Consider the following 8,053-nt stretch of genomic DNA (forward strand, 5'->3'; position numbering starts at 1 on the left):
GGTTCCTCAAAAAGGGAATCCCAAACAAAACCAGAGCCTGACACTACTGAGCGGTGGCAAAAGCAGGCAAAGAGAAGTTTCTGCATGGGTTTGTGTGAGTCACACTGAGCGCAGACACTTGCGTGTTACTGCTCTGGTATCGGAAAGGTGCCACTGGGGGCAGCCACTGCGGTGGAAGCGGGCTGGTTCAGACCTTCCCTGATGAGGGTGAGAGGTGCATTGGGTGTCAGCATTCATGAGAAAACCCAGTTGGGGGTGGGACTGAGCTGGGGAGTCTCTTGCTTGTGTGCTCCAAGGTCCCAGGGGCACATATTCTGCCCCAGGCCCAGGATCAGCAGGTCAATGGGATCTGCTACATCCAAAGGATGCTGTAAGGGAATAGCTTCACACAACTGTTCTGTCCATGGTGGGGTGTGATGCTTCTGAAATCCAGGCTTGTGGCCAGAAAGCTGTCATCTGCTGCAACCTCACTGTTTGTTGAAAGTTACTCCTCTTGAGATCTGTCCATGTTGCTTCTTGCTAAGCTAGTGAGGCTGGGGCTGTCCTGTCCTGTGGCTCATCTCTCAAATCTGCTGTTCCAGCACTGCCTACAAGAAATTCCAGCAGCTTCCATCATAATTTGCTGGTCCCTGAACATCCTGCGTTGGTTTTGCATGTTGCTCCTGAAGGTTGATTTGAATAGTGCTGAACATTTTAATCTCTGTTCTTGTTTGCCACCTACTCCCCTGACCTGCTTTGCACTGTGACTTTCTTCGTTCCCTAACATCAGTCTCCATTAGGTGACACCTCTTTACCAACATTTACATGCTCAACGTACAATCAGGTAATTGCTGTGCAATTTCACACCCAAGTGATTTATTGCAAACTCATCCAGTCAGAGACTATAATAATTAATCTGCAAATTAAGCTTGCTTTTGAATTAAGCCATGCATTATAGTACCATGATGGGTAACTGCTAACTCTCTAGATTCATGGCTGTGCCACTTGCTTCTCCCACCCAAACACACTGGTGACTTTAATGTGGCTTTAATGTGTCCCATCATTCCCAAGCACTGGGAGTCAAAGCAAAGATTGATCTTGGGGCATTGTGAGCAAGGGTGCAGCAATGCAGTTCACTGGAAATCGTCAGTACCAGGAACTGACTGCCATGTGAATCAGACCAGCTCACTCACTAGGCTGAAAACTAATCCTGATCCCAAACTTATCCTCTAATCCCTTGATGTTGGATTTGACTTAAAATGGCTTGAGAATAAGGGAAAAAGAAGATTTAATTTTTGCTTGTTTTGCAGCTTCCAGAGGGCTACATCTCCCTGATCCAGCCAGGAGAGTCAATAGGTCTTAAATGAGCAATGCTTGGTATAAATAGCTCAGTAAATAGCAAATGCCTTTTTGGTTTTCTGCAACTTTTAAGACTTTGGGAGGAAAATAGCATCACATGGGTCCATTTCTCAAAGAGGACAAAAGCTGCTGGGAACTAAGTGTTGTCAGCAGCCAGAAGTTCAGCGTTTCTGCAAAACCACCCCTTTTATGCAATATGGGGTTGGTCTAAACTTTAAACCCTTCCTACCTTTCTTTGTTTGGTTTCCTCTTAAGTGAATCCTTTCAGAGATGCTTGTTAATTCATCTCCATTTGAACGGGGGTGGTCCCAGGAGCCTTTGGTGTCTGTAATGCTAAACACTAGCCAGACAGTTATCTCGCTCCGGCAGTCCCTCGCATTGTGGTTGGCTTCCCCCCTTCCTCCTGCAGCTGGGAGCCCAGGTCCCATTCATTCATTAATCCCTTTCTTTCCCTGCTCATTTGTTCGTATCCTCTGCAGCATGGGGAGTAAACTGCAATCCTGAGAACAAATAGGAATTCGTCTCCTCTTTGGAAATAAAAGCCGGTCCATTTAAATGCTTTGTTCTTTGAGATTCGCCTGTGTGCAGATGAGACAGAGGTCTCCTATAATGGAGCTGAAGCCTTGGTGCTGAGCAGGGACAATAGGAGGGCACCCACCCCTCTTCATTTTGTATCACGCTCTCTCCCTGCACCTCCCCCCACCACCCTCCAAATGGGATCAGATGAATTTTCCAGGGCAGATGAATCAGTTTTAGTGATGTACCTCTGTGCTCCACCGGCCTCAAACATGATTAAAGCACAGAGTTTGCAGATATTTTTTTTTTCAGACTGCAAAGTTGCTGTGTGGCTCCTGCCAGGCAGCACAGCCACTGCTGCAATATTTCTTTCCGCCTGTGCTTGCGGAGGGTGCTGGGCTGTGAGTCCATGCGATTGCAAATTTGGCTGCCAGGACATTGACCCTTTTCCTGGCTTTATGTGCTCAGAGAGCCCTTGCAGCTTGGGAAGGGACAGGGTCCAAACCCAAGAGCCAGCTGCCCTCCCACAGGTGTGGGAAAGCATGGGACCCTTGGCCTGTTGGACCTCTAGGAGGAGAAGATGGCAGTGGCATCTCTCCCAGTCTCCTACCTCATTCCAGCTGATCCTTTCTCTTAAGCTTGTCTTATGTTGGGAAATCATAAGCTCTGCCTGTAACTTTGCTAAACGAGCAGTTCTAACTCCAGGCAAAAAAAAAGCTGGAGCTCAACTTGACCAGCTTCCCACCACAGCTGGGTTGGGGCAGAGCATGTGTCTGTGGGGAATGGGGTTGTCCTGAGCCAGGTGTGCTGCAGCAACTGGTGCAGGGTGTGTGTGAGCCCTAGTTCCTGGTCTCTGGTGGGGACATGGCTACCTGGGGACAAGGGACCTCCTGCAGAGCCTGAATCAGGCTGCTGGCAATGGGTGGTAGAAGAAGGTTTGGGGAACTTTGTCTGTGGGTGAATGGGGGCTGATCTTTTTTCACCACAAAAGTGGAACGGAATAAGTCCTCCCAGGATGGATGTGAACAAGCTATTTAACTACTGAAGCCCATTAAGTGATCCTTAAAAATCTCAGTTTCCCAATTTACAAAGATGTTGAACTGCTCAAGTGTTTGAGGTACTCTAGAAGTGGCTGCTGCCTTCTGAAGTGTCTCTATTTAAAGCTGAGCAGATCCTTGAATGTCTTGTCCTTGTCTCATACAAGGGACTTCTTTTCCCTCTTGAAGAGTGCCCAGCTACATCACCTGTCAGAAAAGTTTGAAAGTAGTGGATGCTGGAAACTGCTTATCTGTCTTTTGAAATAAAAATGTTTTTGTCCTGTAAATCAAATGGTATCTTGCACTTGGCAAAAAGAACTAAAACCTACTCCATCTCAAATGTCATCTGCTCACAAAACTGCTCTTGAGCAGCCCACAAAGCAGAAATTGTTTAACGTGTGACTGACAGGGTTTAGTTAGTATCACTTTCTGGAGGGCGATATAGTGAATTCTTGCAAAGTGAGCTTAGGAGTCTTTGCTTTGGTTTTGCTTTGAATGAGCCCTTTCACCCCCATCCCATCCCAGTGAAGTAGGGCTGTTACTTCTGTAGGATGTAGCTTACCTTATAGGATAAAGGGTACTGTTACCCAGTGCTGGCAGTCCTTCGCTGCCTCTCTGCCATTGCCTTCATCCCTCAGCGTGCTTAGAAAACTGGATAATTTTGCCTACCAGTTTGGGGAAGATTTGTCTAAGACAGTGCTGGAGAGTGAAGACCTCCAGAAACCTGTCTTGCATCACTGTCAGTGATGTGCTCGTGCTGGAGACTCGCCACTCCATGGATGCAGAGCTGCTGTGATACCCCAAAGGGGTGTCTGCAGCGTGTTGAGCCACTGTCTGCCTACACAGATGTTGGGAAAAACGCTGCTCACTTTTCCTTGTCTGAAACCTCTTGGTTTTGCTTTTTGCCTCTTTAATTCTCCACAGGCAAAAGTGAGAGTCTCCAGTGTGACCTGAAGGAGTAAACTGAGCTACTGTGGGCAGCTGTCACTCAGCTCACAGCCAGAGCAGGGTCCTTTCTGGAGGGTGCAGCACACAGACCTGGGCTGACCTCAGCTGGGAAGGGAACCTGTGAAGCTGTGCATTGCTCTGACAACTCGGAGGCTAAAACTCCCCCAAGCCTCGCTGCTCTGTGCGATTCGCCTGCTGGGGCTCCTGGTTCGAGGCAGGATGGCAACTGGGCAGCCCTGCGCTCTGCAACCGCTGCCGGGAAATCAGCCAGGAAAGCGCCACTTCCAGTTCTTGTTTAAAAACACTGCCTGCACTAAAAATACCCCTGGCCCCGCAACCCAGACGGTGAATGGAGGAGTTGTTGGGGCCGCAGGGGCCCAGCAGGCTGCTTAGCACGACAATACACCTCTCTAATTGTTCATCTGTAAGGTTTGGTGCCGGGTGGATGAGGTGAAGAGGCTGGTAGGTGATTCATAGCTGAGTCATGGGTCCTTTGGCTGGAGGGGAGTGTTGCCCCCCCAGTTGCAGCAAGGGGAGAGGACTGAACTGAGCTCTGAGCTTTAAACCATGAGAGGTCAAGGGTGTCCTTCCACAAAGGTCTTGGCAAGTGCTTGCTGCCAAAAGATGTCCAGTTGCCTTCTCGTGTGGCTGCCCAGCAAACTAGGGACTGGCCTGGGTTCAGTGTGTGCTAATTAATCCTTAGCTGTTAACCACTGCACAAATGCAGCTCTGTTGCCCCATCTTTAATGTAGGATGACCTGCCCCTGCTCAGATGTGAAGGATTTTCTGGTTTTGCAGCTCTTTCAGGATAAAGAACATGAAAGGTTGAGCTTTAATTGTGGTGTTAAATGAATTTAAATCTCTTGAAAAAGCTGCAGGTAGAAGTAGAGATTTGGGAGGATACAGTGCCTTGCTGCAGGGGCAGCTGGTTTGGCAGGCTGGAGTCCAGGGTTTGGGGTGTTTACAGAGAGGCCAGAGCTTGGCTGCTGCCTTGCAGGGTTAAAATTGGATGAGGAGCTGCAGCTGTTACTGGGCAGGGTCTTTATTTCAGCTGGAAGTCTGAAATGACTGCTGAGGCCATCTCCCTCCTCTGTTGGTCTGTAACAGTGCTGCCTGGTTGCTTCTTCTCTGCCACTTTAACTCGTAAGAGAAATGAGTTTCTGGAGCTGTTGCTTGTTGGGCTTTTTGAGGAGAAGTGGGGAAATGCTAATAGGAAAATGCAACACTTTTCCCTCACCAGTCCTTTTAGGTTTGACTTAAAGTGCATTCAGGCTCCTGGGAGGAAGAGGAGTACCTCTGATGTGGCAGTCTTACCCTTGGTTTTTAATTTAATTTAGCATAATTTCATGGCCTGTCTCAAAAGGCCTTATTAACAAGGCAGGGTGTGAATTCGGTGTGAAGGCACTAGAAGCAGCACTGCCTACAGCAGCAACATGGTGGTGATGCGGTTTGTAGTCCTGGTCTAGCTGTCTGGTTTGATTTTTAGCTGCTGCCGCCCTTTGCTTCAGAGGCAGTTTCTGTCTCAAGGTGGAGGAAATTATATGTGATCCCGGGGAGAGATTTGTCACACCCAGCACGTACTCAACTGACTCTGACCCCGTTGAGGCAGAGTTGAAATGCCAGAGGGTTAGAGTCCTGTCACACCAAGCACCAATAGTCAAGGATAAGAACCCAAAATGACTCGTGGTTATAGGGTGGCAAGTTGGTGGGAAAGACCTCACAAGCATATCTCACAGGACCCTCCAGGTATTTGAAGAGCTGAGAACTTGCTGCCATCTATCCTTGTAGCCCCTGAAAGGCTTGTTTCCTGTGCTGTGTGGGAGAGCTTTGGAGGAGGAAGGATGCTGCCCATGGTATTGGGTTATAGGTGGTGTCAAGTCTGTCCGATCCTGAATTCAGGGGGCTGCAGCACTGCAGGCGTTAACGGGAGCAAGTCTGGTATTTATGTTGCAATTGTGCCCAAAAGGCCAGAGCTGGAGATGCAGGATGGGAGTAGCTGTCAGACACGCAGTAAGACAACGATCCTCTGGGCTTCCAGTCTTTGCTGCTTGGGGAAAAAAACCCCAAACCCCAGGTGTCTGTATTCAAACCAACAAATGTGCAGAGGGTGCTGTGTGCTGATGGGCTGGGCAGGAGGTGCTTGGTGCTGTGAGGTGAGCTTGTACTGCCGAGCCCTGCCGGCACAGCCCTCCTTGGCGAGCTGAGCTGCCTCCCAGGGTCAGTGAAGATGAGCCCTCACTCACTGTGCATGCGAGATATCACTGGCAGGGGGTGGAGAGCCAGACTGGGGAGCGCCTCAGCTGTAGGCTGGAGGCCCTGTGAGAAGCAGCATGGCCAAACCTCAGTGTCTCACACATTTGCTAAATCTGATGGAAGTGGTCTTTTCTGCCCTGCCTTTTTGCAAAGCCCTAGCTTCTGGGGAGAGCTAAAACTCGGTAACAGCATCCAACGGGAGCTCTAGTCTCTCCTCTAATGACTCACTGATACGGCTATCAGGTCATTACTGCATGCTGCTCTGCCCAAACAGACAGTTAATTCGCTCGTAGCAGGCACGACTAGTTTGTGTCCTTTATCCACTTTGTTATTGATGTAACTACACCCAGCCACAAATTAATTGCCTGCTGCTTCGTTGGCCCAGAGCAAATTGATTGCAGATGTATCATAAATTCGTAGATGGTAGACTAGATTGGCGGGGTGCTGGGTGTCCTCTACACTCCTCTGTATCAAACTCTGATTAACAACTTGTAGTGCTCAGAGGGAGGGATGTGTGCTCCAGAGCAAAGTCATTGGGGCCCTGGGTGCCTACAGCCTTGCTCGGGGAGCTTCAGAGCAGGTGAAAATAGGAAGAGGATGGTGCTGGATAACCTTTGAAGTTAACAGCGCTCTGTGGAACTCGCTTAGTGTCATTTCTCATCTCCTCCCTGCTGCATGCAGTTGGGGTCTGTGATGCAGAGAGATGCTGTGGGTTGGGGTGAGACCTGCAGGCAGGGCAGAGCTGGGAGCAAGCCGTGGTCTGTTTGCTGTCAGAGCAAGGGTCTCGGTGTGGCTGGGCTTGAAGTGCTTTAACCTGCAGATGCAGGCTGGTTCTTTAGCTGGTTTATCTTCACCCAGCATAAGCACAGCATAAGTGAACTATTCCCTCTTTTCATGGCATTGATGAAAAGTCTGACATCAACAATCTTAAATTAATGGTATGCTGAAAGCTCAAGGCTAAGGGAACATGAATTAATATCCTTGAGACCTGTCTAGTTCTGCCTTTTCTGACACCTCCTAATTTTCCATGTAAATTGGCTTACGGATCTTTGGCTCAAAGGCTGTGTTGTGTGCTGGGGGGAGTCTGGCATGTCTGCTAGGAAATTATCCAGCGTAATGGCAGGGTTATAATTGTGCTGTAGCTATTCAGATCTGCCTCCCTTGTGTGGATGCCCTATCTGTGACTATCTGAATAATCACTGCATTTACAGCAGTTTAGCGCGCATTTCTGGTTTGTTAAATACTGTATGGCAGTATGCGACAGGCCCGTGTGTGCACAGTTGTGCTCATAATAAAACATGATGTTTAATCCCTCTGTTATATTGACTCAACTGTGCATGAACAGCAGGGCTAGTTCTTACGCACACACCTAGAAGAACAAGATCAGGCTTCGACTTATCCAAGTAAAATAAATTCACGCAGAATTTTGCAGGAAGTAAATAAAGGTGTGAGCACAGCTGCAGGGAAATCCATGCAGATTCACTCAATTCTGGATCTGTCACTATACAACAGTACAGACTGAAATCTGTTTCTGACTTCACAAAAAATCAAATGTGGGTGTTGACTTTTAAAACTAATTTTACAATAGGGGAAAAAAGCTGTGCGAGTCATTCAATCAGCTGAAATTCATTCAGCTTTTAAATTAAAAAAGGTCTGTGACTATCTGTGCTTTAAGTGCTGCTGATTTGAGGGCTGTGTAGCACAATGAGAACTTGTACCTCCGCACAAATGTAATAAATAAAAACAAGGTATGAAAAGAGTATCTCTCTGTGCTATGAGTTTGCAAATGGAAAATTCCCTCAATTTGTACACGGCAATGCTCCTTACTTAAGGCCTGAGCTGAAGATGGGAACCATAGAAACATCAACAATAAATCCCCAGAAGAAGAGGAAGTTTTGCAGAAAAAGGTGTCCCTGTTTGACCCTGGAAGATGATTATGGAGACAAACCTGTGTGAACCTG

The sequence above is a fragment of the Leptosomus discolor genome, chromosome 15 (genome assembly GCF_034619465.1).
Source record: "Leptosomus discolor isolate bLepDis1 chromosome 15, bLepDis1.hap2, whole genome shotgun sequence".
Classification (NCBI taxonomy): domain Eukaryota; kingdom Metazoa; phylum Chordata; class Aves; order Leptosomiformes; family Leptosomidae; genus Leptosomus; species Leptosomus discolor.